The sequence below is a fragment of the Sus scrofa genome, chromosome 15 (genome assembly GCF_054392235.1).
Source record: "Sus scrofa isolate SSC_HxYL_T2T_F1_AM1 chromosome 15, Sscrofa_HxYL_maternal_Yorkshire_Landrace_v2.0, whole genome shotgun sequence".
NCBI classification, from domain to species: Eukaryota; Metazoa; Chordata; class Mammalia; order Artiodactyla; family Suidae; genus Sus; species Sus scrofa.
The window spans coordinates 88,240,169-88,265,212 of NC_139397.1; positions in this window are offsets into that span (position 1 = coordinate 88,240,169).

A 25,044-nucleotide genomic window follows, 5' to 3' on the forward strand; every position below is an offset into this window, starting at 1 on the left:
CTCAACATAGAGGGTCAGGAATCTCCAGGAGAAAGACAGGTGAAGACAAAGGGAACATCTCAGGAAAAGCAACCAGAATATTCTAGGGATATATTATATTCATCAGGATATTTCCTGGATAAAACTGCAGCAACACAAATGTAATTGTATAGGATTTTAATGAATACTTTATAACATATAGATTATTTCAGGATACTCTTAAATTAAGGTTATTAACAAACTGCACACTGAAACTTAAATTTCTTTTCATAATCATTCCTTTTATCCAATTTCATGGATTGACACAACTGTTACAAATGTGTTTACAAAGAGTGACTAGCCCTGATGGTGTTCATGGGTGATTATTTGTGGAAAATTCAGGGGCACATGTACTTCAAATCAAGATCTGCAGGGTATCTGAGTGCCGTGAGGTTTCTCTTCATCCGTCTATCACCCAGGATATTCCTGAACACTTGCAAAAAGTAAAAAAGCTTAGTATTAAGTTTTTATAATGTTAGATTCTTTAAAGCTTTCAATAGCTGATGCATTTTATGTGATAATGTCAAAATATAGTAGCTTGGCACTAAAAACTCTTTACAGTCAACTTACATTTCCAGCATCATCCCCCACTACTTCCCGACACAAATTCTATGCTTTGGCCAAACAGTTCATTTACTTTTCCCCTAATGTACCTTAAGTTATCTCACTTCCAAGAAATTTACCCCATCCAAAACACCTCCCCCCATTTTCTCTTCTTCAAAAGCCTACTCAGTCTTTATAATATCATCACCGATTACACCCACAGTGCTTTTTTTATTTGAGTCCCAATTTTCAAAATCATGGGGGCTCTCTAATGCCATGTTTCTGGATGCCCATCTGCTTTGTGATCACCTCCCTTGTGTTAAAATGTCAAGTGCACTGTGTTTTCTTATTTTATGCATAGGTCCTATTTACAAAACAGAGCTACATATTGTCCTAGATTCTAGGCATCCTTTTTATGTTGCAAATTTATCTTTTTTAGCTTATCTTTAAAGCCTTAAAGTCAGGATGCGCTTTGCTCATATTCACTGTTCAATAAATGCACATTGCTCGTTGATGAAAAAGAACAGAGATTTAGCAGTAACCAGCAAGCAGAAGAACTGACACATCATCACCAGGAACTTTCTGGCTCCCTGGATTAATATGCAGTAGGTACAATTCCATAACAGATTAATTGCTACCAATCATGTAGAAGTTAAAATACTCTCAGAATTTAGAAGCTATACTTGAATCATAATGAAGTTTCTTAATTTTGTGGCAAGCCTGTAGATTGAGTGTCTACTATTATTTAGCTGGCCTTATTTATTTAGTGGTAATCATTTCCAGAGACTGCAGAACACTAAATTGGAATGGATACAATTCTAACCCGGAGTCCATATCCTACTATTCATTATAAGTCGCTCAAGATTAGGTATGTACCCAATTATAGATCAACCATGAAAATAAGTACTAGCCAGTTTTCAGAATCTCAGAATATAACAACTCAGATTTAAGATGCTGCTTTTTTCTGTTTTCATTGTGATTGGTTTTCATAGAAAGGCAAATTTTAGGACTGTTTGCCACATGCAGATGCCTCTTTTCCTTTTACACTAGTCATAAAGAAAAAATGGAAAACGACTTATCAGAAAGGAGTAGTTTCCTGCAATTTCCATTGATAGCTAGCCACTTAATTACACGAAGGTACATCTAGGCAACGAAATACATACAGCCATAAAAAAGGAGTATATGTTTCCCTATATATTAATATAGAGATATTTCCAAAATATATGAAGTGAAAAAGCCAGGTGCAGATCAGTGTGCGTGATATGCTATAATCTGTATAAATATAAATAAAAAGGAATATGGGTGGACCTACATGCATGTGTAAAGGATATGTCAGGAAGATTTTTCCAGTGACTTTAGAAGAGGTGATTAAAACAAAATGAGAGGGAAACTTTTCACCAAACACACTTTGTATTTTTTAAATTTTGAACCATGTGATGGTATTAACCATTAGAAAATAAACACTTTAAATTTTCAAATGGAAACGCCAGAGAAGAAGCAAAAGAATGATTTTTTGAGAGTGATGGAGTTGATAAAAGTTATCTAAACACAGTAGACTTTTATCCAGCCTGTAAACATATGAGAAAGATCTTTGAAGCTCCTCTTTTGGATATTGTTAACACTCACGAATGCCTCAATGTCAGGCTCAAGAAATGTCATTAGAGATTTCACGAGAGGAAGTGGAGTAAAATCTCGGGACTCCCTGTGGAAGAACATGGAAGTAGTCACATGTAAAGCTGATGTGTTTGGTCCTGAGGTGTTCAGTCAGCTTGGAGTTTGAGCATATATTCAAGGCTCAATGCAGAGCTACCCAGAACTCATCAACTCCCCCTTTCTTAAGACTGCACTTTGATCCAAGTATGTTGACTACTGCTATGTATCAGGCACTTTTTTGATATCTGAAAATAACACAAAATAATACAGCAAACAACAAATAAAAATCCATGTTTTCAGGAAGCTTACAGTGTTGTGGGTGGGAGAGGTATAACAATGATATGTAAGGAAAATGTATATTAAAGAGTGCTGAGGATTTAAAAAAAGCAAGGATAGTGGATAGGAAATATTGAAGATGGAATTGCAGTTTTACTAAGATGGAGAGAAGGGCTTTTTGAGAAGGAAATATTTAATCAAAGTCCTGAAGGATGTGACAGTAAGCAAGCCATGGAGAAATCAAGCTAAAAGCATTAGTAATTGCAAAGACCTTGATATGAGAAAATACTGGTATACTCAACAGTCAGACCAGTATGGTTGGAGCAGAGTGAGTCTGGGCAAGAGCAACAGAAAATGAGGTCAGAAAAGTGAAGGGGAGAAAAGGTGAAGATCAGATAGGGCTTTGTAGTTTTTTGAAAAGAATTTGGATTTACTCTGAGAGAGATGAACAGCATTTGGAAGGTTTAGAACAAAGGATTGAAGTGATCCATTTACATTTTTTAAGGATTATGACTCTGAATGCAATGTATAGAATAGAATGAAAGAGGTTGAAAGCAGAAGTAAGGATGCCCCTGAGAAAATGAAGTTGTCCAGGATACAGATGATGGGTATATACTGGAAAGTGGAGAGCAATAGAATAGCTGATGTATTTTGAAGGTAGATCCAGTAGAATGTGTTGACTGTCAGATGTGGAGAATAAGATAAAATTAAGAGTCCAGATTGTCAAATAAGACTCAAGGAGAATTACAGGTCTTACCCAGTATCAAATTTACTAATAATTCATGGGTACAGATAGTAGCTAAACACAAGGCAAGCATTCTTCCCTTGGAGAGGTGTGAAACCATCAGTGCAGATCTCCATAAAATGATCTTTTCGTGCATAAGGACATGCTCTGGTTCAAATTTAACATGAAAGATTTAAATAATGTTTAGGATGCAGTGCTTGCACAGGAGTCACTTCACTTATGAAGCATCTTCTTTTTATATCTCTTTAATTACACGTGTGATTTTTTTCATGGAGCTTTGCCTTATAAATTCATAAATTCCAGGTTTGTTTTTGTTTTGTTATTGTGATTTTTTTCCACATAAACAATCTGGGATAGTCCAGGAACATCCTAATAAAAATCATTCCATAGGTAAAGACTTTCCCACGAGTAAATAATACTGTTTGAATAATTGTTGGGATTGTCATTGACATGTCTACAAAGGTCAACTGGATCATAGCTTTCTTTGACACATGGATTAAGGTGACAAGAGATTGCACACAGATTGCAAGCCTGCTACTAACCCTTGTTCTCCTAGAGAGTCCCAGGAGTTCTCCTGGACAAGGACAGAGTTGTTAGCTATGATGAGGAAGAGAGTGAGAAGAGCAGTCACTATGGAATAAAGCTGTAATAGCTCAATTTTGCACATTCTCACTTGAAGATGTGAATTAGGCATTTAGATAGAAATGTCAGTTAGTCAATTAACTACATGAATGTGGAATTCAGGGAGAAATGTAGAGTATAGATACAAATTTGGGAATCCTTGGCGGGTATACAGTAAAGTCATAAGATGTAATCATCTGAGGAATGAGAATGGATAGAAAAGCAAAACTTAAAATAGGAACATTAGAATCACTAAAAGAGAGATGGAAAAATATTGTTGAGAGCCTTGTGATGAGCAACATTATCAAATCTGTATTTTTTTTAAAAAGTCAATTCAGGAGTTCCCGTTGTGGCGCAGTGGTTAACGAATCCAACTAGGAACCATGAGGTTGCGGGTTCAGTCCCTGCCCTTGCTCAGTGGGTTAACGATCCGGCGTTGCCGTGAGCTGTGGTGTAGGTTGCAGACGTGGCTCGGATCCCGCGTTGCTGTGGCTCTGGTGTAGGCCAGTGGCTACAGCTCGGATTCGACCCCTAGCCTGGGAACCTCCATATGCCGCGGGAGAGGCCCAAAAAATAGCAAAAAAAAAAAAAGATCTGTTGGGACGTGATAGGCACTATAAAGACAAGTGAAGCAGGATACAGAGAAAGTTGTCAAACTAATGACACACTTTGAACTGAAAGTACAATTTGAAATTGAAGCTGTAACAGTAAGTGCTATTTTCTCATTCCCCATATTAGGTGAAAATTTTCAATATTTCACTATTAAATATGATGATACAGATATTTTTGTAGAAAAATTTTATTGGTTATAGAGTATCTCCCATATTTTTAGTATTCTGTAACTTGTTATCATGAATAAATTTGGAATTTTATCACATTCTTTTTGTGCTTTTCTTGAGAAAATCATATTTTTCTTTTCTAGTCAGTGTGATGAAATTCATTAAATAAGTTTTAAATATTAAAGCAACAATGCATTCATGTAATAAACCTGCTTTGGTGTATATTTATTACATAAATTTATATAATATTTTATGTATATGTCTATAAATATGTAATGTTTACATAAACATATTTATATTTTTAATTTTTAATATGTTTCTGTTCAGTGGGAAAAAAATTGAGCACAATTGCTATTATTTCTTTGTTAAATGTTTGGAAGCATTCATAGCACCATCTATGAAGTATTCTTGCAAAAATAAAAGAAAGAAAGAAAAGAAGATATAAAAATTAAAGTAGCATCTATTCAGGTCTCTAAATCTAATGACCAGTTTCATTGGCAATTCTGAGTCTTTAATGGTTCTGTATAAATTTTAGGATCATTTGTTCTAGTTCTGGGAAAAATGTCATGAGTAATTTGATAGATATGGCATTAAATTTGTAGTATTTTGGGTGGTATGGCTATTTTAACCATATTAAGTCTTCCAATCCAAGAGCATGGGATATCTTTCAACTTGTTTGAATTGTCTTTAATTTCATTTAGTAATGTTTTATAGCCCTCAAACATAAGTCACCTCCTTAGTCAGGTTTATTCCTAAGTATTTTTTAATTTTGGTGCAATTTTAAAAGGTATTGTTGGACATCCCTAGTGGTGCAGTGGGTTAAGGATCTGGTTTTTTACTGCAGTGGCCCAAGTAACTGCTGTGGTATGGGTTCTGTCTTTGGCCCAGGAACTTCCAAATGCTACAGGCATGGCCAAAATTAAAAAATTTAAAAAAAAGAAATTTTTTTTTTGATATTCCATTTCTGATATTTCATTGTTAGTGTAAAGAAATGCCACCAATTTTTGTATGTTAATCTCGTATTTGGCTACCTTGCTAAATTCATTTATCAGTTTTAATAGTTTTTGTATGAAGTCTTTAGGGTTTTCTATATATTCTGTGATGTCATCTGCATATAATGACACTTTTACCTTTTCCCTTTCAATTTGAATATCTTTTATTTCTTTTTCTTGTATGTTTGCTATGGCTAGACCTTCTGATACTATGTTGAATAGAAATGGTGAGAGTGGGCATCCTTGTCTTGTTCTAGATTTTTTTTTTTCTTTTTATAGCCACAACCATGACATTCAGAAGTTCCTGAGCTAGGGATCAAATTGGAGCTGCTGCTGTGGACTACAGCATAGCCATGGCACATGGTAACACCAGATCTGAGCCACGTCTGTGACCTAAGACATACCTTGCAGCAATGCCAGATAATCCACTGAGCGAGGCCAGGGATCAAATCTGCATCCTTGCAGAGACAACATTAGGTCCTTAACCCACTAATCCACAGCTGGAATTCCTTGTTCCAGTTTTTAGTGGGAAGGTTTACAGCTTTTCATCATTCACTGTTATATTGGCTGTGGGTTTGTCATAAATAGTTTTTTATTATGCTGAGATATGTTCCCTTATACCCACTTTGGTAAAAGTTTTTCTCATGAATGGATGTTGAATTTTGTTAAATGCTTTTTCTGCATCTGTTGAAATGACCATGTAGTTTTTGTCTTTTCTTCTGTTGATGTGGTGTATCATACTGATGGATTTGTCTATGTTGAACTATCTTTGTAAACTTGAGATAAATCCCACTTGGTCATGGTATATAGTCTTATTAATGTGTTGTTGGATTTAGTTTGCTAATATTTTATTGAGAATTTTTGTATCTATATTCATCAAAAATATTGGCCTGTAATTTTCTTTTTTTGTGGTATCTTTGGTTTTAGTATTGGGGAGATGGTGGCTTCATAAAATGTCTTTGGGAGTGTCTCCTCCTCTTCAATCTTTTGGAAGGGTTTGAAAAGTATTGGTAAAAGTTCTTCCTTATATGTTTGGTGAAATTTGCCTATGAAGCCATCGGATCCTGGACATTCACAGGGAGTTCTTTAAAATTATAGATTCCATTTAACTTCCTGTGATCAATATGTTCAAATTATCTGTTTATTCTGTAGGCTGCTTTTGGTGGGCCATATGTTTCTAGAAATTTGACCATATCTTCTAGGTTGTCAAATTTGTTGGCACTTAATTGCTTATAGTATTCTCTTATTTATTTATTTTTTATTTCTGCAGTATCAGTTGAGACTTCTCCTTTTTCACTTCTTATTTTGTTAATTTTGGTTCTCTCTCACTCTTTCTTTTCTTCTTGGTGAGCCTGACTAGAGGTTTGTCCATGTTTACCCTTTCAAAGAACCAGCTGTTGGTTTTATTGATTTTTTTTCTATCATTTTCTGAATCTCTATTGTATTTAGTTCCTCTCTGATCTTTATGATTTCCTCTCTTGTGCTGACTTAGGTTTTGTTATTCTTTTTCTAATTCTTTTAGGTGGTAGGTTAGGTTGTTGATTTGACTTTTTTCTTGTTTTTTGAGGAAGGCCTTTATTGCTATGAACTTCCCTCTAAGAACTACTTTTGCTACATCCCATAGATTTTGTGTGGTTGTGTTTTCATTGTTGTTTGTGTCAAGGTATTTTTAAATTCCTTTTTGATTTCCTCGTTGACCCATTGGTATTTTTGTAGTGTGTTGTTTATTCTCCATATAGTCAGGTTTTTCTCATTTCTTCTCCTGTGGTTGATTTTCAGTTTCATGCCATTGTGGTCAAAGAAGATACTTGAAATAATTTCTGTACTCTTAAATTTGTTGTAATTTTCGCACCCCAGTATGTGGTCAATCCTAAAGAATTTTCACATGCACTTGAAAGAATGTATACTCTTGGTTTTTTGGATGTAATGTCCTGAAAATATCAAGTAAGTCTAACCGTTCTTTTGTGTCATCTAGGATCTCTATTTCATTATTGATTTTCTGTCTAGATCTGTCATTGATGTAAGTTGGGCGTTAAAGTCTCCTACTATCATTGTATTCCCATCAATTTCCTCTTTATGTCTGTTAGTATTTGTTTTATGTATTTGGGTATTCCTATATTCAGTGCATACATGTTGAGATTATAAAAATCCTCTTCTTATATTGATCCTTTTATCATTATACAGTATCCTTTATTTTTCTCTATTGCCTTTATTTTAAAGTCTGTTTTGTCAAATATGAGTGGTGTAACTCCTGCTTTCTTTTCATTTCTGCTTGCATGAAATATCTTTTTTCCATCTCCTCATTTTCAGTCTATGCGTATCCTTTACCCTAAGCTAGGTCTCTTATAGGCAGCATCTTGTAGGCTGTTGTTTTTTTCATCCAGGCTGCTCCCCTATATCTTTTGATTGGATCATTCAGCCTACTGACATTTAAGGTAATTATTGAAATACATGTCCTTATTGCCATTTTAAGCTTATTTTCCATTTGATTCTATGTTTCTCCTTTTTTTTTTTTTTCTTTCTCTCTCTCTTTTTGTGGCTTGATGATTTCTTTTTAGTTTATCCTTGTTTCTCTTCTTTTCGATTTTTGTGAGTCTATTGTATGTTTTTGATTTGTGGTTGCCTTCTTTTCAAGTATACTAACCCCTTCCTATATCTGCTTGCTTTAGACGAATGCTCATTTAGGCTCACATACTCTCTCTTTAAAAAAAAAAAAAAAAAGTCTTGATTTTCTTACTCTCCTTCCCCACATTTTATGATTTTCATGACCTTTTTTACATCTTCATGTTTATCCTTTTGCTATTCCTTGTGCCTATCACTGCTTCCACAAATAGGGTTTGTTTGTTTGTTTGTTTGTTTTTAATCAGTATACTGGCTTATTTAAGTGATTACTGGCTTTCTTTCTCTTTAGAAGAGATCTTTCAATATTTTTTTAGAATAGGTTTAGTATTCCTGTATTCTTTTAGTTTTTGCTTGTCTGAGGAATTGTTTATTTTTAATCCTATTCTAAATGATAATCTTGATGGGTAAAGCATCCTGTGTTGCAGATTTTTCACATTCAGACCTTTGAATATATCTTGCCACTCCCCTCTGGCTTGTTGGGTTTCTGTAGCGAAATCAACTGATAGCCTTAAAGAGCTTCCCTTGTAATTAACTCTTTGTTTTTCTCTTGCTGCCTTTAGAATCTTCTCCTTATCTTTAAAATTTCCCATTTTTGTTATAATATGTTTTGGCATTAGTCTGTTTAGGTTTATCTTGTTTGGGACCTCTGTCCTTCCTATATCTAGATATCTGTTTCTATCTTTAGATTTGGAAATTTTTCAGCCATAGTTTCTTCAAATATATTTTCAATCCCCTTTTCTCTTTCTTCTCCTGGAGTCCCTATTATGCATAGATTGTCACACTGTATTATCCCATAGATCTTTTATTTTCATATTTTTTCATTTGGCTTTGTACCTGCTGCCCTGATTGGGTGATTTCCATTATTCTATCTTCCAAGTAATTTATTTGTTACTATACACCATTCATTATGCTATATGTTGCCTTTAGCTTAGCTATTGTCTCAGCAAATGAATTTTCGATTTCCTTGGCGCCTTCTTATAGTTTCTAGTTCCTTTTTACATTTATCTGCATTTCTGTTGATAGCCTTTCTTAAAACCTTCAGTATTTTCATTATCTCCTTTTCAACTCTGTGTCTATTAGACTGAAGAGGTCTCTTTTATTGTTATCTACTTTAGGGGGATTTTTCTGTTCTTTTAACTGGGAATGGTTTCTCTGCTTCTCTGTTTTGCTTATATTTCTCTTACTCTGTGAGTTTAGGAGAAACCATTATCTACTGTAGTTTTGGAGGGCTATTTGTTTGCAGGAGTATCCTGGGTAGCTTGTGTAGGATTTTACTGGTCTGTGTGTGTGTGTGTCTGTGTGTGTGTGCGTGCGTGCACGCATGCTGCTTTTAGTATGGATACTGTTTTTCCTCAGCATGTGCTAGGCATAATCCCCTTGAAAGATATGGCAGCCTATACATGTTACCTTGGCCTGCAAGGGTGGGGGAGGTGACCAGTGCCTGCTTGTGGATCTCTCAGTGTTGATGGCAGCCCATGCCCACCTTTTGAGCCAGGATGACTGCAGCAGCTCGCCCTCATCTCTAGAGCTCATGTAGATGGTGTCCTGTTGCCTGAGAGCACAGGCACAGGGAAAGAAAATCCTAAGGTGATCCCACACCACCCCTTGAGTGCCCCCCTCCCCTCATCAATGATCCCTTGCCTTTCTGGCAGGCCCAGGCTTCTTCCAGTTACACCCTCGGTTGTGGCTGCTCCACACTCCAGCCTCTTTGAGTTCTCTCCAGGCAGCCAACCCTTATCCTCTCTGCAGTCTGACCTCTGAAACCCAAGCTTCAGCCACCCAGCCCCAAGCCATACCAGCAGAGGACCATTTCAGGTTGGGGAATGCAGGGCAGTGGCAGTGTCCATCTGTGCTGATCTCTCTCCATTTTGCCCTCCACAAAGTTGTTGCCACACTCTAAGTCACTAAAGCTCCCCCTCCTTCCTGGCTGATTTCCCTGCCAGTGAGGGGACTTCCAGGTGCTGTGGGAGCCTTTCCTCTTTCACAGCTCCCTCCCAGGGGCACAGGTTCTGTCTGATTCCTTTCTCTTCTTTTTTAATTTCTTTTTTCTTTTGTCCTACTTGGTTAGATGGAGATTTTCTTGCCCTTTCAGAAGTCTGAGATCTTCTGCCAATATGCAGTAGATATTTTGTGAGAATTTTTCCAGATGTAGACGTATTTTTGATGTATTTGTGGGAGGTGAGGAGGTGAGCTCTATGTTCTATTCCTCTGCTATCTTGATCCATCTCCATATGTGTGTTTTAATTTGAGCAAATCAACATCAGAAGCTATTTTGAGACAATGTAGAAATTTTGCCATCAATTGGATAGTAGAAGACATTAAGAAATTATGATTAATTTAATTAGGTATTTTAAGGTACCATAGTTTTAAAAAAATGATTGTCTTTTAACAACACATATTGATGGATTTCAAGTGAACTTACATGATTTCTGAGATAAAAAAATTTTAGAGAAAAAGTAAAGTAAAATAAAAAGTGAAGTGGAATAGCTAAATCAAAATTTGTAAAGTTGTTGAAACTAGATTATGTGTAATTAACGTGTAGGGTATTTATACTATTTTTTCTTTTTGTGCATATTTAAAACGTCTGTCATAAAGAATTAATTTTTTATAAAAGAAAAATAAAATGATATTGTTAGCTTGTAAATGTACTCTTTTTGCTTCAGTATAATTTCTACTGTACTATAAATTAATGTACTTTGTTCTTCCTCATTGTGCATTGTTTACTTTAAACTGAGAAATTTTTCAAAATTGATACTTATTTTCTGGCTACTTTTTATAGACATCTTTATCACTTTTAGAGAGGACCTAAATTATCCTATTTTGTAAAAGAAACAGAAATGTTTGGAACTTAATGGGCAAAATCATGGCAGTTGTCAAAAACACCTATTTTTGAACATTAAATGATGGTCAGTCAGTGACAATTCCCTGCAGGAAGCAGAACCAAGGATTGTCTTTCCTGTCTTCTTCTTGCCTTCCCATCTCTCTTTAATGTCCTCTATTGAAAGAGTCTAACTGGGAGTCATGTGGTGGAGAAATAAAGTTTGGAGTCCTGGCCCCAGCTTCATATAGCTGCATATAACTGAGTAAATTTGGGGCTGAGACATAGTAACAATAACAATAAGAATCCTAGCTGTCATTTTATGTGCTTAAGTTTGGTAATTTTTTGTTTATAGTCAAAAGTGTAAACTGAATAGAAAAATGACTAATAAACTAGACTGTTTTAAAGCAGCCAAATCCTGGCTCTTACCTGCGGAAATATGGGTAAAGTACTGAAACTCTCCAGGCCATAGTCTTTTTTTTTTTTTTTTTTTTTTTTTGTCTTTTTGCCATTTCTTGGGCCGCTCCCGCGGCATATGGAGGTTCCCAGGCTAGGGGTCCAATCAGAGCTGTAGCTGCCAGCCTATGCCAGAGCCACAGCAACGTGGGATCCGAGCCGCGTCTGCAACCTACACCACAGCTCACGGCAACGCAGGATCGTTAACCCACTGAGCAAGGGCAGGGATCGAACCCACAACCTCATGGTTCCTAGTCGGATTCGTTAACCACTGCGCCACGACGGGAACTCCCAGGCCATAGTCTTTTTATTCATAACATGGAGCTAATAATCACATATACTTCATAATGTTGTTGTGAAGAAAAGATAAAATGTAAAATGAGAAGCCTGTGTAAGTAGGGCCTTGTGAATAAATGTTAACTGCTATGATTCTTTTGTAATTATCATCTTGCAATCATTATCATCATTGGGATGTCTAATTTTAACTTAAAAATACAGCAAAAATTTAAGTGAAAACAGCATGAATATTTTGATAATTTAGTAATTAATCTGAGTATTTTTAATATCATCATTCATACATTCATGCTATAAGTTATCACCTTTAAGGATATTGCATTTAACATTCAAAATAATACTGAGTAGCAAAAATGATTAATGTCGTCAGCCTGACCTAACCTTATATAGCCTGGAAAATCTGGATATACATAAGATATTTTTTTTCCTTTGGAGGTAAGGAGATTCATTTGTTCAGCCCAGTATGTCTAGATTTGATGGCCATATATCTACTGCAAATGTTATTTCATTTGTTATGTTTAAGGCTAATCAAGCATCCTTCAAGAGATGCACTTGAGATGGAGAAGGTGATCACATTAAATTGTCCTCATATTAATGTTGGAATTTACAAAAGAATTCTTATGATGTGTCACTGAATAATGATAGTTTACATAGTCCTAAAGATTAAACATCAATTGAGGAACCAGATAATTACAGTGAAGCATAAGTCAAAGTGCTGAGAAGTGCCTCTCTGAACAGATTATTGTTTCAAGGATGATGCACAGCTATTCATTGTTTTGTCTTCACACAGAGTATAAAGCCACCCCAAGATTGTTTATTAGTATGGGATATTTATGTTGGTTTTTAACACCATTATTGTTTATTAAGATGGGATATTGATGTTGGTTTTGTTTTTGGTCTTATTACTTTCAATGATTTTATTTTCCGAGAGAACGTAAACCCATCATAAAGCAAGTTCATCTAAAAATTTTATTCTAAAATTCGTGATGACTTAAATTTCAGACCTGCTTCAAGTTCTGTATATCTAGTGAGGCTCCTGAGCCTTACTGGACAGTTAAAATACTTTTAGTATAAAGTGACTTTTATGTTAAATGGATAAAGAATATTCCAGTGAAACAAGTGACTTTTTAAACTCAAATTGTGTAAGTCACAAGATAAACTACACAATTTTTTTAAGCCTACTGTGTATTTAGCATATCTAACAATACTTATTCTGAAGCAAAGGGCCTTGTTTTTTTTTCATGTCACAGCCCTATCAAGCCCACGTACAAACACATGTTATGCTGCAGCCAGAGTGACCTGATCATACTCCCTCAGCACTCCTTTGTCTCTGTTGCTCCTACTTGCTCTTTACAATTTACTTCATTTTTCAATCCTGTGACCACTCTGTACATGTTACCTCTTTGTCCTTGATGCCGTCTAAGTATTTCTTTACATATGTAAACTTTAACTTCCTTGACTAGCTATATCACAAGACTATAAATACTTGCAAGGCAGGAATTTGTTGTTCTGGTTTTCTTTTAAATTATTAAAAGAATGGAGGCCAGTATATAATAAGTGTTTGATAAATAATTGAATGATCGTGTTTGTGAAATAGAGGCAAAGAGTAAAGTTTTCCTCAAATAGATTTTCTTCTCTTTATTAAAACATGAAGGAATTTATCACTTTCTACATTGAGGTGTTATTATTGATTTATTTTCTGTGCATTTAAAGAAATAAAATAACCTAATATACAGAAGCCAGCTCTTCCTTTTTGAACTAACAGATTAGTAGCAGCAGCCCTAGGTCATCTAAAAGGCAAGCTTTTATCTTTTCTAATGGAGATGCTATTTGTTTATAAGAGTTATAAGAATCTTCTCAAAATAGTTTTCAGTTTGGAAAGAGTTTAAAATTTTGCAATATTATACTGATGTAAATTCTGTCAATTACTTCTAGCCAGTGTCAACTGAAAAGAAAAATGCACAACCTAAAAGTTGAGAATTATGTTTTATTTGACAGTTACTGAGGACTTAAAGCTTAGAGACACACTCTCACATAGCTTTGAAGAACTGTTCTGAAGAGGTAAGGGAAGAGTCAGGATATCAGGAGTTTCTGCAAAAAAAAAAAAAAAAATCCAGAAAAAAATAGTCACGACATCAAAAATTAATGTTTTTAATACTGGGGAGTTCCCATTGTGGCTCAGCGGTAACAAACCCAACTAGTATCCCTGCAGACACGGGTTCAATCCCTTGCTTGCTCAGTGGGTTAAGGATCTGGTGTTGCCGTGAGCTGTGTGTAGGTCTGCAGGCCGCAGATGAGGCTCAGATCCTGTGTTGCTGTGACTGTGATGTAGGCTGGCAGCTGTAACTCTGATTAGACCCCTGGCCTGGGAACTTCCATATGCCATGGGTGTGGCCCTAAAAAGAGAAAAAAAAACAAAAACAACAACAACAAAAAACCCTGACTATCCCAAGTTAAGGAATTTAATGCTTTTCTGTGTAAGGGGAGATGCAAGATGCGAGAGTCTGGACTCATTGAAATCCTTCCTTTGATATACACCTTAGCTATATAGGGCCAGTTTCCAACTTTCCCCATCCTGATGCACTTGTCTCAGCCAGCTGCAGTGGCTGATGGCTTGATGACCACAATATCCTGTGCTTATCCGGGGTTTACTGAAATGGCAGGTGACATTCTTTGTCCACACCAGTTGGTATACTCCATGTATAATCAAGAAATGCTCTTCTGAAAATGTTTATGTATTTTTTATTTCCTATTTTAAGTAAGCCTTTTACTTTTTCATTGATTTCCACTTTACTGAGAAGTGCAGTGGTCTGGAAACAACCCATGGGTTATATTATCTAATTTAATTAAAGTGAACTGGAAATTTCTCTGAAGATTCAGCAGTTACCAGACAACTAAAAGTGAAACTTTAAACTAGCTTTGTAGTGGACATAAGCGTCTGCCATTTACCATCATTATGTACTCTTACATTCCTTGACAGGAGCTTATGAATAATTCCACAGACACCACAATGCTGGATTTACATAAGCAAAGCAGGTGTTTGCAAGTGTTAGTCTTTTGCTTAGTCCCAAACAATCCTAGGAGAAAATCCTTACCTCTAATTTCATGAAGCATACCTCTGATTGTGTGGCACTCAAGTCTATAAAAATTTTTTATTATACCAACATAATCCCATTTGATCCAAGTATCTGTGAACTCCCCTTGCCATGGAGTTTCCTGATCAGAGGATGCAATGTGATTCCATCAGTAGAACTTTGATCATATGTGGCTTTCCTAGAAAAGATAAGTTCCTGGGGCAAGGAAAAAGGTTAAGACTGTAAGAAGAGAAAAGATCAGGCATTAACTATTTTCCTTCAAGTGCATAGTGGCAAGTGAGCACACCTGGAAAATCCTAACAAATGAAAAGTGAGAAGTTGATTGACTGACTACAAATCATGAGATTTTGTCCTAGATTTTCATCTGAGTATGACAGACACTCATTTTTCAGTCAGAGATAAACCATTGTGAAAACAATTCCCAAGTTGATGTTGATATCAGCTAAGGAATGCTGAATTCTTAACCAATCTTTTGTTTTCTTTTATCTACCTAGAGTGAGTACTCAATATTTAGTACTTATTTGTATTACCTTTGCTGCATTTTACCCTAATATTCCAAAGATTTTTCTTGCTTTTTCATTTGTCCTCTAAATCAATTTTTACATTATGTTTTGTAAGATCCAAACTGCAAATGAATGGATCTGGTAACTTCAGTATGTTTCATTATCATAAGCCGTTTGCTGGAAAGAATAAAATGAGTGCTGTGAATTTACATTAAGCTTAAGAAAATAATTTTCCATTTGCTGGTTTTTTAATAAGTAATTGGAGTCAGCTAAATTGGTCAGAATATGGTGCTAATGAGATTAAAATTGCAGGTTTGATTCCCGTATAAGGTAATTAGTCTTATGTGGAGGAAAGCTATACAAAAGCCATAATTTTGATCCCCAATGGAATTCTGAAAGGAAGACCAGGAAATGAGTTGTAAAGAGATTGTGGCAAAGCAAGCTTTCCTCTTTGTGTGAAAAATGACAGATACAAAAATTTTAAATAATTGGGAGCATGTAGTATGCCAACTGGCCAAGTGCATCACTTTATATGAGATTCCATATCATCATGTAAATGGGCACTTAAATGGAGCACAGACGACACACTCATTTCTCCTTTAGCTCCACACCATTGGAAATCATTTAGAATCAGTGGGACCAAGCACAGACCAGAGCTTCAGAATGCAAAGAATAATTGAGACATGGCCCCCTGCTAGAACAGTTATTAAGAACAATTCTTTCATTGCTATAAATGTTCTATCAAGATGAATATTACTAACTTGAAAAATATTTATATTTTCATTAGCTACATATACTCAGATAAGCAATTATATTGTCATTTTACCCTTTGTTTCTGATATGGCAAATCTTAGCTAATCAACATAGATACTGTAAATATATTTTACATGTGCCATATGTTTTCTGCATATTAGCCAGCTGCTGGGATATTAAAAATAAAATTGAATATCTCAACCTCAGTTTAGACTTGTTGAATGTATTAAATTACTTTTCAATTATTTAATTTTTTAAATCAGAATCTCAGGGGTTTTTTAATAGAAATATTTGGTCATTGTAGGGAATTTGGAAAATATATAACAAGTTCAAATAAACTGAACATATGCGGTATTCCTAATTCCAACCAATAAATATAATTATGTAATTGTATTTCCTTTTTTTCCTTTTATAATAAAAATGTGTTAATATGAAAAATAGAATCAAATATACATGCAAATAGTAGCCTATCTTTTTTTCCAAATTTCCTAGCAGCCGTTCCTCAAAAACACTGCTCTGACTGTTATATTCCCTCTTAGGTTTATGCTATAATTTGTTTAACTACAATCCAAATCCTGGAATTTATGGTTATTTATATTTTTTCATTATTAGAAATAACGCTTCAGTGAACATTTTTGTCTACAGAACTGACCAGTTTGTAGGTAGGACAGTCTATCTTGGTTCTTTAAATAGTCTTAGAACTGAGGTTGTTTGGTAAAAAGATTTGAATATTTTTGAGTCCTTTATCAGAAGCTTCCAGATTTCTTCTCTCCACCATCCATATTGCCCCAGTTTATCCTGCCACCACCAGATTACAAGGGCCCTTGATTCTTCAGTTTCCCTGTACCTACTATCACCATTTTGAAGTCACAATTGTTAAAATTTTATGTAATTCCTAGAATTTGCTTTCCATAACTCCCTTTATTTTTAGAGAAATTTATGTTTTAAAAGACATATAACTCATGCACATTTATTTTATTACAACAAAACCATACAGGTGTTATTTAGAAAGAACTATTGTAGCCACAAAGCGATCCTAGATTTTTGTAAATTGATGAATATAGACAAATTGTCAATAGGTTCTTTTTTTGTTTTTTTCTATCAACTCATATATATATATGAGTTTTGAAAGGTAAAATTAAATATTGACCAAGATAAACTATTATTAACATGACCATAATATTACCATAGTGACATTATAATGTGACTTCTGCTATAAAATTTCTAAAAAGGAAATAGCAATCTAACTTTTATAAGATAAGCTTTTGGTATTTTTACTAAGTAGTGACTGAATACCTCACCTCTAATAGGGCAGGTCAGAGAAATCTGTTGAGATTCATTGAGGGGGAAACTAAATATATAACTTCTTCTCCAGAGTTGGTCAATCACATATTCCTCAAGTTTGCCTCTTCTCCCAGTTGTGTTTGCTTGCAGTTAAAAGCCTCCTTGATTAAAAATGTTTAATTAGCAGTATATTGGCCAATTTTCCAGATTTCTCTAGCATTTTTCATAGCCATGCCCCGAGATTTTCATGAAAATTTCCATGTTGGGCCAATTTTTCCCTATTCAGACACATACTTGATCAGAACGAAGAAAGATTACTCAGTAATATGTTTTCCAGTGTTTCTTATATACTAAATTCACAAATTAAAATACATTGCTAATTAGCAATTTTTTAAAAGTTTCTTTCAAGTGAAAACTAAACAGATTTGAAGTAGAAAAACGTAGTGCACATTAGCAAGAAGAGATTAAGTCTTACCTGATCTTCCTAAGTTCAAAATGCTGTGTGTTCCTATCAGTTGTTATTGATGTGGAATGTTAAATGGTTTTCTATGTTTTTCAAATTAAAGAATGAGTTTCCTTTGTCAAGAATGAAGTTTGTAAATCAAAGCTACCATGAGATACCACCTCACACCAGTCAAAATGGCCATCATTAAGTCCACAAATAACAAGTGCTGGAGGGAGTGTGGAAAAAAGGGAACCCTCCTGCACTGTTGGTAATGTAAGATGGTACAACCACTATGGAGAACAGTGTGGAGGTTCCTTAGAAAACTATACATAGAACTACCATATGACCCAGCAGTCCCACTCTTGGGCATATATCCAGACAAAACTTTCCTTAAAAAAGACACATGCCCCTGCATGTTCATTGCAGCTCTATTCACAATAGCTGAGACATGGAAACAACCCAAATGTCCATTAACAGACGATTGGATTAGGAAGATGTGGTATATATACACAATGGAATACTACTCAGCCATAAAAAAGAACAAAATAATGCCATTTGCAGCAACCTGGATAGAACTAGAGACTCTCATACTGAGTGAAATAAGTCAGAAATAGAAAGACAAATACCATATGATATCACTCATATCTGGTATCTAATATAAAGCACAAATGAACCTTTCCACAGAAAAGAAAATCATGATCTTGGAAAATAGACTTGTGGCTGACAAGGTGGAGGGGGAGGGAGTGGGGTGGTTGGGGAGCTTGGGGTTAAGTGATGCAAACTATTGTTTTTAGAATTGATTAATGAGATCCTGCTGTGTAGCACTGAGAACTATGTCTAGATACTTACAATGTACCATGACAATGGGAGAAAAAATTATGTATACATTTGTGTAACTGGGTCCCCATGCTGTACAGTGGGGGGGAAAATAAGTGTGTTGGGGGAAATAACAATTGGAAAAAAAAGAATGAAGTTTACTCTATAGCAGAATTGACAGAACATTGTAAATCAACTATAATAAAATTTTTTTTTAAATAGAAAAATGATAATGTTCACTGGAGTCCTTCACATATGCCTTGACCTTCCTGCAGGATGTATGGTAAACTTATTGTAAAGTAAGGAAGTCCTACCTTCCTATAGGAGCAACTCTATAAACCCTTTAGAGAGATTTTCAGTCTAGGATTAGCCCAAAGCAAAATAGTAAACAAGAGATGTTTGTGTTGGTGATCCCTTGGCCCTTCTCCCTTTGGATGCTATTGAATCCCCATGACTCCCCTCCAAAAGCACCTACTTTCCCACAAGTGCCCATATACCATACCTCTTCTGTTTTACTCCAGGCTTAACCTTCATCCCAATTTAATCTCATTTATTGTTTCCTGCTATTAAAAATAAGATTGTCTTAGATTTTTAGAAAGGACATCCTATCCCCAGAAGAATGACTTCTCTGATGAAAATAATAACCTCATATTTGAAGATATGCTTTGAACCAATACTTCAGATCACACCTATTACAAAAGAGTGTATAAGTAGAAAGTAACTCTCCCATTCCTATCCACCAGTCACTCAGTTTTCTTCCCCAAGAACAACCACTGTTAGAAGTTTCTTGTATATATTTCTAGAAATAAGCCATTCATCTATAGGCATTTATGTGAATTCCTTATAACTTTTACATAAATTAGACCAGAATATATAGGATCTGTACTTTCCTAGTTAAAAATGTAACAGTATCACAAAGATATTTTATTTTATTATGTATAAAGCTGCTTCATTCTTTGTAATGGCCTCATGGCACATTGTATGAGTACAGTGTCATTGATTGAATCACTCACTATTATTGAGAATTTTAAGGTATTTCCAAACTTTTATAAATAATACTGCAGTGAGCACTCCTACACATATGAAGTATTTTCTTGATCACAGGATGTGAATAGTTTTTAAACGTTTACTATAGAATGCCAAATTGCCCTCCACAGAGAATGTACTAAGAGATCACCAAAGTTAGTCTTTACCCACACCAAATTAGCACATCAAACAGTTTGATTTTTGCCAGTGACAAGCTAAACTTATATCTCAAAGAATGAATTTCTTCTTATGAGAGGTTGGACAAATTTCTGTTATTTATCACCTTCAGATCACACCTGTTTTAAAACTAATCTCATCTATTCACCCTGAGAAGAAAATTCCATGACTTTTTTGGAATCCAGGACCCATTAAGCACCATCTAAAGAATGCAGATCTATTGTGCACATCAGAGTAACCATTGTTTAGTGATTCCTGTGTAACACGAAAATACTGTGACAACATTTTCGTATCCAGGGTAGATGATTGCTTTCCCAATGACTATAAACTGCTAATTTAATTAGTTCATAGCTAATTAATTACTCGAGGCTGTTAAAACCTCTGACTGAGATGTAAAAAATGTCTACTTGTTTAACTTGTTGGCAGAGTACTAAACAAAACTTTATTTACTTTATGAAATAATTTGATTATATTTTTTGGAGAGATTGTGTTGATCCCGGCGGTCAGGGGATTTCCCGAAGAAGAAGGGCGGCAGGCGCAGGAAGAATAACGGAGATGCAGACACTCTCCAGAAGTGCACAAGCAGTCTCAAATTTATTGGTGAACAGCAGCAGCTTATATAGGGAAAAAACTTAAAACTGACATCAGCAAAAAAGATCAATATCTTGTAACTGTTCCAGGGTTACGGATTAAGTGTAAAGATAGAAAAAGACACCTGGATGGAGGAAAGTACACCATAAACCCATTATAGAGTAAACAAGCAGAAAGCTAGAGGCACGTACAGATCACAGACAACCTTGTAAATGTCACGTACATCTTATTGTCCTTTAACACAAATGTCTATTTACTACCTAGCAACAATCCTACTTTAACTTCTAACATTATGATAGACTTTTATACTTATACAATAAAGTAATAATAATCATCAATTCCTAATGCCTACATACTATATTGTAAAAACTAAATAATTGTGCTGCCTAAATAAAGCATGCCAATATTATCTAAGATCATTTGAAAAAACAGAAACCTCCCCAGAAGCTATTATTTTGGAAGTAGACAGCACAGAGCCATAGCTCCAAAGATAAACTAAAGGCTAACAAACAAAAATAGGTTGAAGCTTAATTAGAGAATAATAAATTCCTTTCTTAAGGCAAAAAAAAAAAAAAAAAAAAAAAAAAACCGCAGAGTTAAGGCACAATAAGCAAGGCATGGATCAATTATTAAAAACAAAAAAAACGGAAGCCAAAGGTATGTATCTCCAGGCACTGGTCTCTAATGCCTGGTGGATATGCTGTTTTGCAGAGCCTTCTTGAGAATCTCCTGGACTTTGTCATCAGGCAGATTCCTTTCTTCAGAGTCCCCTGGATTTTGTCATCAGGTGGACTCCTGTCTTCTGAATCCCCTGGACTTTGTCATCAGGTGGATTCCATTCTTGAAACTCAGCTCCCAGCAACGGTCCTTGCACATTTTTCTAAATTCAAGTAAACAACAGTGTACAGTGAAAGCGACTTGCCTATATTTCTCCATCCCTCATCAGCCAGGTTTTACAGAAGACACTTTTATCCAGTTTCTTATAAAAGGATGTGCACAAACACACTCACATGTGTGTGTGTGTGTGTGTGTGTGTAAGAAAGAGAGTATATACTGTTGTCAAGCCAAATAGACAGTCAGCAACTTGCTTTTGTTCCCCTAGACAGTGTATTTTGGAGAAGTTTTTATATGAGCATATATATATAAAGTCATATCCTTCTTTTTAATAGCTATGTAATATTCTACTGGATGGATATACTCTAGTCCATAATGTTGGGTATTTAGGTTACTTGCAAACATTGGATATTACCAAAATCACTGCAGTGAATTTTCATGTGCATATGCCATTTCCCACATATATAAGAATCTCTGTAGGATAAATTATTAGGAGAGTTCCTGGATAAAATAATAAGTGCATTTTCAGTTGTTAAATATTGCCATCTCACATCTTGCCAATTACACTTCTACCTCCACATGTCTCTGTGAGACTGCTTCTCCATACCCTGAACAACTCAGAATTTTTGATATTTTGGCATTTATCAGTCATAGAGAAAAGAACTTATGTTGTGAGGCAGGTTTGGGGTTTATTTCAGTATATTTTCATTTTCATTTTCATTTTTGTAATTTGGTCATATTATTTATTCAATATTTCCATATACTTTTATCCACTTGGCAAAACATTGAGAATATTTCCTATATATTAAGTAGTCTTTATAAACATTAGTTTTAATAAACTTGTTATTTTGAAATAATTTTAAGTTCATAGAAAAATTGCAAAAATAGTACATTTGTCTTTTGTTCTTCATTTATTTATTTATTCAGCCCTTTATTTATATCACTATGGATTCATATGTATTTTATATTTTGAGATATAATCCAGCACTATGTTAATTTATTTATTTATTTTTACTCAGATTCTTTCAGATTTAGTGATTGGGATGTCTTTCAGGTTGGCTTCCCTGTCCCCTCAACTCAGACCCAACTTTTTCTTAGTTGAGCATATCCTTATTTCTGGTACAAGACGCTCCAGGATCATCTTACCTTTTCCTTGCCCAGGGCTAGATCAGCCATTTCTTCAAGGACTCTCCATTCTTTCAGTGCCAAATAAGATTTAGAAATGAGGATCTAGGCACTCCATACATTTGCTGCTTTTCCAGGGTTAATGCTTCAAGGCCCTCTCAGTGGACAGAATTGAGTAATACATATGTATCTCTAATTATTTCTTTATCTCTCCTTCTGTACTTATATGAAGGTAAATGTGTATTTGTATTCATGTCTCTGAATCTAAGTCAGTAGCGAAGAGTTCATTCTGGTCTTCTTATCTTGGTTATCTGTAACTCCCCTCTCCAGCAGTGTGAATAAACAGGCTGCCACCATCTACCATCTGATTTACTTATTTGTTCAAACCCCAGAACACATGTAAAGCAGTTTTGAAATTACTAACTGATCTCCATGTGAGAAACAAATTTGTCAACTAAAATTTTGGTTGTAATTCTAATTTGCATTTTTATATTACCCATGAGCTTGAACTTCTTTTCATAGTTTAAGAAACATTTGCTTTTTTTCCTGTTAAGTATTTGTTGTATTCTTGGGGCATTGAAAAATCATTAGCTTATTCTTATTCATTTGCACATACATTTTACACTAAGGAAATTAGCCTTGGATCCATGATGTGAATTACAAATGGTTTTCCAGTTTGTCATTTGACTGTATATGTTTATATATAGGTATATGTATGTATGTGTGTATGTGTGTATATAGATATATAAAACATTTTTTTAACTTGGCTTTTTTTTTTCCACTTAGAGTGTATTTATATAAACAATGCTATGAATGGTTGAATGAAACAACCATATAAAATAATTTATTTTGAAGACTAAATAATATAAAAGGATGATTTCATCTCTTGTATATATCCAGATCTTATATTTTCATGTATGTGTCTAAAAATCCCACTATGTAAATAAAAACTGGTCTTTGTCTGATTTGTAGTTTAGTTTTTATTGACTCTGTTCCTAGCATAGTATATCCTAGTAATAGTACAAGTTACAGCAAAATTCTTTTAAAGAAATGTTCAACCAATGTTATAACTGACTTAAGGCATGTAATGTGAGTTTCATTTCTAGGGGTAAAACATCTGACAGTCTTTATTTGACAAGTTTTCTTCTACACATTACTAATTAGTAATCAGGGCTAATCACAGCATATTCTGCAGAATAATTGTTCCTCAATCACATACAGCAGTTACTATGCTTTACAGCACAAATTATGTTCCTGCTAGGACAGGACTGAGCATGAGGAGATTAATTGTTTGAAAAGCATCTTCATATTATGGATGTATCTTCTATGTTTATCACTCCCGTAGATTTTTGCTTGTTTGTTTTTTCAGAGCTGCACTTGCAGCATATGGAGGTTCCCAGGCTAGGGGTGGAATCAGAGCTACAGCTGCCAGCCTACATCACAGCCACAGCAACACAGGATCTAAGCTGCATCTGCGACCTACACCACAGCTCACAATGCTGGATCCTTAACCCACTGAATGAGGCCAGAGATAGAACCTTGGTCCTCAAGGATACTAGTCAGAATCATTTCCACTGAGCCACGGCAGGAACTCCAGATTTTTAAACTTAGTTTATACAAAATAAGGAAATCCCTACTCTTATACATGAAATACATAGTTTTTTTTTTTACCTTAAATAACAAAGCTATGCTTCTGTCAAGTGTTCATTTAAGGTTGAAATACCGAACTGTAGATCCTAGGAAAATAATTAGAAAGTTAATTGCTGATCGTGAGTTATCTATTATCTTTATTCCCCTTGTCTTTTTTTAAACATGAACTTATATAGTACACAGTCCTTAAAGGATTCCAATATAGACACTTAATTTAAATTCCTATATTTCCCCTCATGAATAAAACTTATTAATTAGCTAGCATGAAGTCATTTAATTCTCTAAACTAATTATTTAATATGCAGCTATTTCATTTTTAGTCTACTGTTTAATTTCTAAAAATCAACTTTGCTTTTTAATTTATAGGCTATGGTGCAAAATGGATGTTTTTGATGCTTATGCCATGAATTTTATTTGTATAATGAATTTAACATTTTCTCCATTGTGAAAGGAAAATATTTTCATTATGATATATTTGAGAAAATTACCCAAACTTAGGAAAAAAGAGAAAGATAATCACTCATATTCTCACCTCTCAAAAATAAGCACTATTAATATTTTGATATATTTTATTTACATCTTTTATTATTCATAAGGTTATCATTATCTTTTGATTCTGTTATATACACAATTTTATATTAGCTTTTTTCACTTAATATTATATAAATATTTCTCTTGTTAAATATTCATGACTTTTCAGCTAATGCAATATCATCAGTTTTTAATTAGGATATATTATAGTTCTCTTAGACTGTTAGACCAAGAGTTAGAAAACATTTTATGCAAAGGGCAAGATAGTAGGTATTTTAAAATTTGCTGGCTATAAGGTCTTTGTCACAGCTGTTGAGCTGTGCTGTAGTAGTGCGAAGGTAGACACAGACAATATATAAATAAATAAGCTATGGGCCACATTTAGTTCATGGGCCAT